This window comes from Alligator sinensis, unplaced genomic scaffold, assembly GCF_000455745.1.
Source record: "Alligator sinensis unplaced genomic scaffold, ASM45574v1 scaffold502_1, whole genome shotgun sequence".
NCBI classification, from domain to species: domain Eukaryota; kingdom Metazoa; phylum Chordata; order Crocodylia; family Alligatoridae; genus Alligator; species Alligator sinensis.
In genome coordinates, this window is record NW_005841896.1 from 1,628,539 (window position 1) to 1,641,038 (window position 12,500).

Sequence of the window (12,500 nt, forward strand, 5' to 3'; positions counted from 1 at the left end):
TGTAGTTCATTATATCATTTTATGACATGCTGCAAATTAACTTGTCACATGTTAGGGGGGGAAACTGGATCTTTTTTTTTTCCTTGCTTGAAACTAGAACAAACTCTCTTAATGCTCTTGCTGTGAATCATTTGGCTAAGACCCCCTCATGTGATGCCACCTGCATTATTTTGGACTTAATTGCAACAATTTTGTTGTTATTTGCACTTATTTGCTCTTGAGACTGGTGAATTTCCCCTGTGTATCTTCTTTCTTTGGCTTTCTGTAGTGCTCCTGAAGCAGACTTAGCAGAGCCTGTGGTACTGGAAGCTTTCTGAACCCACTGTCAAAATCATAATCTCTCGAGATTAACTCAATGACAAATTTTAAATGTAAGTTTTGTTTGGCACCTTCCACTTAACTGTTCCTCACACAAAAATGGTTCCGTTAAATACTTAAGATGACATTTAATTGATCCTGAATATCATACCACTCTGGGTAAGATCTTTGCGCTGCTTAAAATCTTTGATCACTATCTTTCTTGCCTAGACTTTGTAGACATAAAACAGCTTTTCATTGGGATTGACCCCAGAAATTTTCTCCAAACTACACAGCTGCCTTTACTGCTGTTTAGTAACTAGATTCTCATTTGGAAAGAGTTATCAGAAACCACTGAGATGTGTTTTTTGTTGGTGGTGGGATTTCTAAGCTCTCAGTCTCTCCTTCCCCCTCCCCCTCAACTTTATATCAGCCAACAAGCAGCTGGAAGAAATAAGGAATTATCTCTTGCTGCTGATGGGACCCATTTAAACTGTGAGTTGGATCTTTGATGCTCCTTTTCTTCCTTGTGCTTAGCTTGCAGAGTTACAGGACAAAACCCGGAATGGAATAGTAGGCAGGGTAGATGTGCACCTTCTAGACTAACTAAATTAGAGAGATGCATAATACAAGCATTCATGTACTCATGAAGAGTTTTCCAAAAACTCCCATTCTAAAAAATATTCTATACATTACTGTTAGTCATCCCGTGGCACTAATGTTAGAGCAACATTTCAACTGAGTGCTTTTGTTCTCTGCTACTGTCTTTTTGGCAGGAACAGTCCCCTCTAAGAGTCTTTTAGTGCTTAGAGTTGATGGTAAGCTATATTTTATCCATCTAATGTTTAATTTAATAAGCTATGGTGTGATTATTTGAATTCATTAGAGGCTGTGTAAGAGCTTGGTATATAATGTACTTCTGATATTCACCTTTTAAATGCACATTTATATCTATCAACTATAAATATTTGAGGTATATTTATGCAAATTTGATATACTAGCAATGCAAAGCATTATAGATCATTTGCAAGGGTGTTGTAGAGTGAATCCACATTTAAGGCATCAGGCAGAACAGTTTAAGCTCTGTGCTTTATTTTTAAAGGCTCCACTATTAAATCTATTCTGAAATGCTTCAAAGTTGGAGCTCAATCTTCTTAAGTGGTATCTTGATCCCAGCAGCTGTTTGGCATAGTAGCTTTACTGAAAACAAAAATGTTTATTTCAAACTGATGTAGTTATTAGTGGGCTACCTGAGGAGGTCTGACTACTTCCACACCACAGTAGGGTGAAAGTGTTTGTCAGTAGCTCCACTGTTTTTCTGTGTTTGTCACTTCTGTAATGTTAGTTGAATGCTACAGTCTATGCAAGGCCTTGTTACATATATGGTCAGTTTTTCTCTGTGTCTCTCACTGTACCTTTCAGGTGCTATACAGAAATGTAGATAAAAACAAAGAGGGGAAAATATTCATCTGAGCATCTGATTCAAGAAAGTACCTTATTGTAAAGACTGCCCCAGCTGGTCTCTACTGAACTACTTGAAGGGCCCTGTTCCTGTTCAAGATTTCTGTAGAGAGTCCTGCCACTGTCTGGAAAACAAATTGCTAGAAACAAGAATATGACTGCCTAAATTGATCTTATCTGCAACAAGGTGGTGAGAAAACCGGTTTTGACTGAAGCAATCTGAACAATGCAAAAAAATAAGTGGAAGGGTGAGTGAAGCCTTGCCGATAATGGAAATGATCCAGAATCTCTTTCCAGGTTTCCCCAACCTTGACCTTTGCGGGGGAGTGGTTCTGAGTGGACCTGAACTAGTAATTATCCAAAACCAACACATGAGTTTGACTATTTCTAACAACTTCTCTAGAACCAGGCTGCTCTAGGCAGAGCGATACAATGTTTTAGCCAGTTTTTCATAGACTGTAAGGCCAGAAGGGACCTCGAAAGATCATTGGGTCCAGGCCCCTGCACCAAGCAGGAAAGATAACTGGGGGTCAAGTGACCCCAGCAAGGTGACCATCTAGTCTCCTCTTGAAGATTTCCAGGGTAGGTGATTGCACCACCTCTGGAGAGAGCTTATTCCACAGTCTGGACACCCTGGCAGTGAAGACGTTTTTCCTGATGTTGAGCCCGAATAGATCTTCCAGGAGTTTGTGGCTATTACTCCTGGTTTTCCCCTTGGCTGCCCTGGTGAACAGTTGCTCACCAAGCCCTTAATTTACTCCCCGAGTGTAGTGGTAAGCTGCTACCAGGTCCCCTCTCAGCCTTCTTTTCCTCAGGCTGGAGATTCCCAGGCCCCTCGGCCTTTCCTCATATGGTGTGCTGTGTAAGACTGATCATACAGGTGGCGCTTTTCTGGACTCTCTCAAGCTTGTCCATGTCCTTGTTGAAGTGTGGTGCCCAGAACTGGACACAGTACTTTACTGTGGACACAGCTTTATTGTGCATTGTGCCTTTTTAGACTGAGCAAGTTTCTCATCTGCTTGAAGAAAGCTGTGGCAGGCACCAGGATTTTACTCAAGGATGTATTCCTGTCTCAGGGTTTGTGTGGACATGCCTTTGTCATTTGTTGACAGATCAAAAGAATATGGCTCTATGGAATGGCATATCCTGATTACTTTCTCGTTCAGTCAATGTCTCCGTTAGTGATTAGGGGAGGAAATCCAATAGTTTGCTATAATATCAACTTTGAAATAGCATCTTTAAAATCCTTACTATTAGAACCTATTTATAGTGGACTCCATTTTATAAAGAAAAGAAAAGTGGCAGACCTACAGATTCAGTATTACCTGAGCTGCTACTTACCTTTCTTTGTATCCAACAAACTAAAACTACATCTAGCATGGGGGACTCTTTGCTGATGTTCCACAGTTTTATAGATTTATTGATCTATTAAGCCTGTGTTCCTTAGCTAAGTTCCTATATTCTGAGTGTCAAAGGATAGAGTGAGCTGTTTCCAATGGATGGCACCATAGAAAATGCTATTCATAGTATGTTTTTGTGCAGGGAACATTCTACAAGAAAGGGAGACCATTAAGATTCATCCTGCTGTAGACATAGAGGGCACTTGCTTGATCCCCACAATTCAGATTGGATACTAGAGTGAAAGTGACCTGGGTGGACAGTAAAGGAAAGATAAGCCATGAATCTCACCAGGTATTTTCCCTATCAACAAGTATTGGTATGGTCCCTTATGGACTGTCTGGGCAAATGAGATGCTACGTTGCCATAGCTTGTCACTGTGGTGACATAGCATCTAAAAATAATTGTGTGCTGCTTGGACTCTGCAGTACCAAATGCGCAGTCCGGGGCACATGTAGATGCGCCCTCTGAAGAGGATAACAAGTTTCTATGTCAAAAAGGTCTCTACAGCTGGGGGACTGTGGTTAGTCTTTGGATGTCCATTGACCTAAAGCTGTGATAAAAGTGCTAGGTTGTGTGCTGTCCTTTATATACAACAGCTAGTGTTTGAAGGGTTGCACATCTGGCCAGCTGGATTTCTTGCTGGGTTTAGTGCATTTCCCTGCATACTGTAGGGCCAATAAAATACTGTACCCTTTACAGATTAGGTCAGGGGTAGGAAGGGAATGCCTGAGACATTGTGTTACAGTTATCCCATATGGCAGCAAGAACCTTTTAGATACTAAAAGCATCATACGGTAAGGTTCATATCTACCTCCACTGGGCTGCAAAGGTAGCATAGAGCCACCTAGTTCTCTGAGCTGCAGCTCCCCTCTGGTTGGCAGCACATCATAATGGGGACTGTCTGACTTTATCTCAGGATTGGATTCGGTTGGTAGGGGCAGTCTGAGGTTGACAAAGCACATCTGCTCATTTCTGCTTTGGTTGCTGTGATCTTCTTAGAGTGAGAATGTACTAGGGCACAAAACTCTTGATATAAGCCTTTGTAAGGTTGTACTGAACCACAGATTTATGAAGAAGTGAGGCGGGATGATCAGTAGATCATCTTGTCCAGGGGCTGGTAAACTATGGCCTGTGGACCAGATTCAGCCTGCAGAGCCATTTGGATCTAGCGTACGAATGTGAGGCTTTGGTGGCATTCAGCAGCAGGGGGCTTTCACAGCAGTTTTTCTCCCCATGACACCACAGGGAAAAGCAGCTGGGTCCAAGCATCAGCCTGCTCACCTAGATATGAACTGGGTCAATCCGACTCACAGCTTTAAAAGGTTGCTGACTGCTGATCTAGTCCAACCCCCTGCTCAAGACAGGGTCATTCTTGACTAAGTCAGCCCAGAAAGCAGAGCAGTGTGGCATCATGTAAACTAACTCATTCAGAGGGGTCCGAGCTTTCATGGGCCACAGCCTGTTTTGTCAGAAGCTAGAAAGCTCTGAATGAGTTGCACTATAATATGCCACACTGTCATGCCTTCTAACTTCAGGTGAATATGGCTAACTACATATTTTTAAACCATCCCAGTCAGGTATTTGTTTCTTTCTATGGAACTTAGATGGCACTAGACTTGAAGTCTTTTGTATGGTGAGAAGCAGGTGGAGAATTGTTAAGTATGTAGTGGAGAGCATATGCACCCCTGATATCTGCTATGGATAATAACTGATACCCTGTACTTGGAATGATGAATTATTCCTTGGTGTGCGTGTGTGTGCTTATCTTAACGCAACATTATAGTGTTATAGCAAGTATATGTAACTCTTCTATTAGAACCATTGCCCAGTGGAACATATGGGCCAAATTCATCTTTACTTTAACACCCCTGAAATCAAGAATGAAATGGACTGTACCTGCATGAAATCATAAAGAGTATCAAGACCTTTTCCCCCTATATGTGCTTTTATGTTACTACTGATCCTTTCCTGCTTGTATTACAAAAACCTGAGAAGGTGAATGTAAAGCTAGATCCATGAAAGGATGGGAAGCTGGTTTTACAAACATGACAGGGAAACTGTGTGGAATCGAATGCCAATATTAATGCATGACATCTGCTCTCTGCTCCAGTTCTGAATACAGTAATCCAGTCCTAATTATACACTGCTGTGCCCTCTACCAGCTATGGAGAATGGTGCAGCCACTCTTAGTACTGGTATATGAATTCCTTTCTGGATCTGATAGATACATTAGATGCAGGGCAGACTTTTCATTTTTTGGCTGGCAGTAGATTTGGGAAATACAAAGAGAGGGGAGGAGACAGGTTGCAGGAGGAAGAGATCAAAATCTTCCAAAAAAGGGCTCTGTTCCCAGAATAAAAATCTTTCCTAGAGACCATTCCCCACAGACCTCAATCAATATTATTCTCATCTGAGTGCACATATTATTCATTCAGAAACGCTGGCAAGACGTGCACCATAATGTATGCCTTCACTAAAGCTTCCACCTGCCTGTTTTCATCAGAAGGTCTTCATTAATTTTTCTCTGCAATGAGCATCTCCCCACCTCTAGATGTGGGAGGAAATCTGGTATATTTTACAGAAGGGGTAAAAATGTTTACACCTCCTCACTTTCCGAGGGATGCATTTCCCCTCTCCCACACAGGCTAGTGGATCAAAAGAACATTACTATTACTTTCAGATTCAGATACCATTACACCATAAAAAGCCATGCAAAATAAAGTCCAGTGCACTAGCCCCTCACTACCAATGATGGAGTAAATAGAGTGAGTTGTTCTTCTTGTCCTGTATTCAGCATTTGGGATGCATCTATTCTGTGAGCCTACAAGCTGTTATGCTAGTAGACACAGACCAGCAGAATTCCATTTCTTAGTTTTTAGAACATGGTCATGAAGACTTGAAGAGAGAGAGAAAGATGCATCTACATCAACACTGATGAAGGGAACCACATAGTATTTGCTGCATAATCTGTTATCATTGCAATGGTGGCTGCATTATGAGGTCTCAAAGATGTTTCACCATGACAGTGGGGTTGCACTTGGGCTTGATTGGTTGTCCTATTTTTTTTTTGTTTTGTTTTTTCCTTTTCTACACCCATGGCAAAATTTCTCCTCCTGGCATCAGGGAGGGGAAGAAAAGGATTCTGTCCTTGGGTAGACGCTGTCTTTGTTTTGAGTTTGTATGATATGTCTATGACAGGGGCTCCTATGTACTACTGCAGTATAAATAATAAACAGCAATAATGTATTCCGTCTCTGAGTCTGAAGCGTGATTTTGGTGGCTCTGGCTCATTTATCCAGCAATCTCACATTCTTGTTCGACACAGGACTGTGACTTTTCACTCTCTACTTGATATCATGTACAATGAGATGAGCCATGATCTGAACAGTGGAGTCGACAAGAAACCCTTAAGATCCATGTGTGACTAGAACAATACCGTGGTTTCCTCTGTAATGCAGTTGAGGTGATTGTGTGGATGCCAGTGGAAGCAGAAGTGGTTTATTTGGGTTTGTTTTCCCACCACCATCTACATGAGTCCCCAAAAGTGAAATTGCAGAGTAAGGGCAATCTGCCAAGAAACCATTAGGGTACCCAGTGAAGTTTGGAGTATGAGCTGGTAAAGAAAGGCCAAGTAACATCAGGCCCACTCAATATAAGTGGCAATATGACACTACACCAACAACAGAGCTCAATTTGTAATGGAAAATTTTAAGACCTTTCTGTATTTAAATTTTGGGTAATCAGGGAACTCTGCCATTTCTTTAAATATTTGCTTTGGAAAATAAACCTGGAGGAGAGGAAGTGACACACTCCAAGTAAACTCTATCAACCTGACATATACCCAATCTTGGGTGTTTTGACTCTCATCTCTCTCCCCAAATCCTTTTTCTAAAGTTAACTAAAAAAGGAGCATCTTCTGGCTAGTTTTTGATGGAATTCATAAATAATTAACTTCCATACACTTAGCTTGGGAATCATGGTAGCAACCCCAGCCAAATTAGAAACGGCTCACTTGATGGCAAAAGCCATCAAGTGACATTGGCATTGTGGCATTCTGTTCTTAACCAGCATCAGATTGTAGAGGGGGAAATGAGGTAAACAATGAATGGTAAAAGCTTAAAACAATCAGAAGATAAATTAAAAATAACTCCAAAACCTCATGATGCAGAGGGATGGGGCAAACATATCTATCGAATGCTTCCGTTTGAGCTTACTAGGCTCACTCTCTCTTTTTCTTACATGTTAACCCCCCCCCCCCCCCCCCCCCCCCGGGGTGGATTTATTTAGGGAGCTTGGACTACTGAAAATGAATAATTTATCTGGTAAATGGACTGTAATTTCACTGGACTGGGCACAACCTATGTGTGTTCTAGTAACAGTCAAAATAACTAGTTTACCAGCCAGGTAAGAAGCAAATGGGATAGCTGACTACAAGAGGGTTTTGAGGGAAAGGAGATCTATAGGGGGATTCCACTGCGACTGGGATGCTGCATATGTGGATGGGAAGCAAATCCATGATAAATTGCGTGGAACTTGTTATGAAGAAGGCAGCAAACTGAACTCTAGCTTTTTACTGTTTTTATAAAATTGTTTTCCTTTTAACATTATAACATTTGGTGCCATTTAGAGAACAGCACCAAAGCTGTCTTGTAACTAGCTTAATATCTGCAATACCTGCACCTTAATCCCCTAGGTTACTTTAGATTGCATAGCCTAATGACTAAAATGCCCACCTTCTGTTACAGTAGTAGGGATCTCATCTTCTCCAGAGGCTGTTCTTTTATGAAGTTATCTTTCAGCTCTTCTTTTCTTGGTATCAAAAGGAATATAGTATTTTGAACACAAATATTATTTTCATCTAAAAATAACCCACAGTCAACAAAAATATTTACATGACTTATTTCAAGCACACCTTGTAACGCTAAACAGTTTGATTGTTTCTACAATATAAACAGGCTTTCACATTCAGTGGACTATTTAAACAGGTGCTTGGGTCTCATTGAAGTCCATAGCACTTAAGCAGGTGGTTAAGTGCTGTACTAATTTGAGGCTATAGTTGATACACATTTAAAAAATTAATGGGAGAGGTATAAAAAAGTTTTTTTTACAGGATAACAGAGTTGCAATAACAGATCAGAGTGGTGGTCAATCTAATCAGATATTAATGAGGAATATTGAAGAAACTCTGAAGTGGACACTTGTGAAGGTAATTTTGCTTTCAGCTAATCTAGTGGGCAGAACTTGGTATTCCATTTGGTGGTGAATTCTGCTGCAACACTTTTAAAATTTCTCATGAAATGAAATTCCAGGGAAGAGGGATAATTATTGAGGGTTAATCTAATTGTCTTGTTCCAATTCTAAAATGTTTATTAAAAATAAAATAAAATAAACGGATCAAAGTTGTTTTGAAATGGAAAGCTGAAAGGTTCTGTTCCAAAAAGGTCTTTGACCTCATCAGAATGCTCCATTCCGGGTTTTTTTTTTTGCTAAATAAAATTTCATCAAGATGGACACTCTTCCATGAAATGCATTGCTTTCAACCTGTCAGCATTTCTAGCACAAAAACATTCAATCAGAAATCGGTACAGTCCGAGTTAGCACCTTTTTAATTTGCTGTTGTCTGCATGCGCTGTAATCTGAGTGGAGTGGATTTTTATCCTCATGGATAACATGTCTGTATTCCTGTTTGTAAAGTCATATACTAACCAAGGATCAGATCCTTATGCACAAGTAAATCAGTGTGACTGTGTGCGCAAAATTACTTATCTGCAGGTTTAAGGCTTAGTACTTAGAAAGTGCAGTTCAAACACAACTATCTCTATAAACGGCTCCTTTTCTGAAATATTAAAAGAAGTATGGGAGGTAAGAGGACTCCGCTTCTGCAAATGAATCCATGTAGATGGACCCTTCTGGCCCTGAGAGCCCCAAACATGCTTGTAGTCTTAGCACACGGTTTTTATGAAAAATTGGACTTCCCACCCCCCCACAAAAAAACAAGCAACTTCATTAATAGGAGTAGAAAGCCCCATCCCAAGGTTGCTTAACACTTTCCAATTTTTACAACTTTAACAAGATGGGTTGAATCTTTACATTTTGGTGGTCTCTCCTACAGCCTTTTTTTGATCAAGAATGAGTCAACTATTTTCAAGGAGATGAGTTTTTGAAAAAAGTTACTCTGATTAAATAAACGTCCTGACCCTTTTAAAAACTTCTCTGTAGCCTCTGTGAATGGCAGCAGAAATGAGAAGTGCAGCGGGAAAAATGTCTGTGGGCTCAGAGAGGTCCTTTTTGTTGAATCCATGAAACTACACCAAGAATTACATCTCTGAGAATCTGTCTCTGTGCTGGTGCTGTAGAACTTCTTAGAAACTCCTTTGTTACTTTCCTGAATTTCTCATCTGTACTGTGTGCGCTCACATGCCCTAATAAACCTCCTGACAAGCCTTAGACATAGTATTTCCTCTTGCTGCTTCTCATCTCTGCTTTGACCTAGGGAAAGGTGCCCTGAATTAGGAATCTCTCTCCCATTGACTAGTGATGGTGATGTTGCACATGCCACAGCCCATTATAAATCAAAGCTTCATCTGTACACCCTATTTTATGGAGGTAGCAGTGGGAAGGCTTTCCAGTTTATTTCTGAGAAAGCAAGGTATAAAATATGGCAAATACAAATCTCATTCACTCAGCAATGATGCATTAGAAATGGTAGAGGTCTGTGCAATGGGTCTGATAGCTCCTGCAGTAGGATCACTTACTATTAAAATGATGGATCTTCTTCCTCCCCCACCCCCTTAAGGAAAAAAATCTAGAAAAATAAATACCAAATACCCTGCTGAAGCAACATTAGTGATGTTACGAAGTCAAACTCAGTATTAGTAAACCCTGAAACTAAGATGGGCAATGCTAAATGTGCCATCTTCCGTGCATTCATTATGTTCTTTAATAGTGTAAACCAGGGGTTTTCAACCTTTTTGGATCAGTGTACCCCTGACAGCTGAATGCGGAGTGGCGGGGTGGCAGTGGCGTATGGCTGAATGTGGAGCGGGAGCAGCCGCCATATGCGAGCTTCCCCTGCCCCCCGCATCCAGCCAGGTGGGTGATACCATGTACCATCCCATGCTGCTGTGCAGGTGATGCTTCGTCCCTGCTCACCTGCGCATACCCACCCCAGCCTTCTCAAGTACCCCTGGGGTTACACATACCCCTGGCTGACAACCCTTGGCCTGGTGTAAACCATTGCCTTCCCCTGGACCTCTGCCTCATTCTGACTTGCATTGCTATTTAAATTGTAGTTCTTTGGTATGGGGGCTGCCCCTTATTATTTTACTTTTGTTCTGCAGTATATTTTTTCTGTTTTAACCCCTTGTGGGGCCCTGGAGATGCCAGCACAGTATTTTAATACTGTTAAATAGCAAGCTGGCAGCGATGAGTATTTTAGCAACTGGATTTACTAATCCTGACTGGACAAGGAGGTGGTATGGTTTAGTAGTTAAGCAGTGCTGGAATGGGAGTTGCAAGACATGAGTCCAATTCCTGGTTCTGCTACTGACTGTACTGGGTGCCCTGGAGCGCGTCATTTAACCTGGTGTGCTACCTGGTATGCTTTCCCTTCCTTCCCTTTGTCTATGCTGTCTACTAGAATGTAAATTCTCTGGGTAGGAACTCTCTAATGTATTTCTATAGCATTTGGTAGAATGAGGCTGCTAGGTGTTTCTGTAATACAAATAATAATAATATGGAAAAATTCTCAACGAAGTCTATCCTTGTGAGATTGCCAGCCTGGCCTTTGAATATTTATCCAAACCTGAAAACACTTTCTTTTCTGAACCTATATTGAATACACACAACTGGAGAAACAACCAAAATAGTGCTCCACTGTACTATAAAAATTATTCATCTCTAGACTTTACATAGTAGTTCATTTTTTGTCATATAAAAGGTAAACATGTAAAGTCCACATAAATCCCTACAATTACATTACACCATAGATTTTAAATGGTAAAACGTTTATATGGGAATTATTCAATGTTTTATGTTTGGCTGTAATGGTGTGAGCTCCCCCACACACTTGGATTTGTCTTTTGCCTCTTGCTTCCTCTTCTCTCTCTTCTCCCTAGTGACCACAGTCTTTCTGAATTCAACATCACATCCAGAGAGATGATACCAAAATCAATATTCATTTCACAGTTTAGCCCTTTTCCTCAGTTTCTCACCGCATCACCCTTTGCATTCTCCATAGTGACCTTGAGCTTATGGTAACCAAACATCTACATTTTCCTAAAAGCATCCTTAGACAGAAGTCTACCCACCTCCCTAACAAAATCACAATAAGGCTGCATGTTGGGCCCTGCACCTACTGCCATTGTGACGCAAAGTTTCCTTCGGCTACAGTGGGGAAAGAATTAGGCCCTTAAAGTTTAACATTTCTGAAGTATTTTGATGTGAATTTTTTTTTCTCCAACTTTGGTCTTTCTTGATCTTTGTGTTCTTTCAAAAAAAGATTCATTGAGTTAGACAGGTCAAGTTCCTGTGGGTACAGTATATACCACGTGGCAGAAATTAAAGGACAGAAAATTAACAGGGTTTGTTGTGTTATAAAGCTGAAGGCATTTTTATCCTCATGCTCCTAAAAAAACCAAACTGCACTAATGGAACACAACATTATGTTCCAAGTCATATTTATACTTGCAAGCAATGAGTGTACTTCAGTTAAGCTTGCTTGGCAACAAACTTACTGGGTTTTTGTTGGGGGTTTTTTTGCCTTGGCTTTAAGTTATATGTACAAGGTGTGCTTTAAAGATAATGGGTAGAGTTGCCAAATGAGCCAGTTTAATCATGGTTGTCCTGACCATGGGTGAATTTGATGATGTAGAATTGGGGAGAAGGGAAAATCCCAGGCGATGAGCATTTGGCATGTTTCCCCCCAAATCTAACAAAAATTGTCTGTGTCCCGTCAAGAGGAACCAGCCTGAATAAAACTACAAAAAGGCCAGACACTGGAGAAGGGAAAGCCTAAATAAAAGCTAGTATGTGAGCAAAGCTAATATTAGTTTCCTGATATATAAAGCCAAATGGATTAATGGATCGGCTCATGCATCGCCTGGGGAAAGAAAAAGAAAATCTTCAATACTTCTGTGCACATTGAGGACACTAACAATAAATGTATCTAGAAAGAAAAACTTAACTTAGGAAAATCAATTACTACGTTTTAAGGGTGCTTCACCTGGAAGTAAAATCTGGGTAACTTGGAAACCACAAGTCCTGTTGGAAACTGAGTACAATAATGGTTGATTTCAGTGTCTGTTAGACCTGTCCAGATTCTCTTTTTTTGTTATTGTTCC

At 40.7% G+C, this 12,500-nt stretch overlaps 1 protein-coding gene across 1 annotated transcript in view; it reads left to right on the top strand.

Annotated features, from left to right (window-relative positions):
- Positions 1–773: 773 nt before the first annotated feature.
- LMO1 (LIM domain only 1) overlaps positions 774–12,500 on the top strand; it is a 99,846-nt gene continuing 88,119 nt past the window's right edge. Inside the window, exon 1 of the mRNA XM_006018226.3 lies at positions 774–792. The gene's annotated coding sequence lies outside the window, so the exon portion shown is untranslated. The remainder of the gene's footprint in view (positions 793–12,500) is intronic.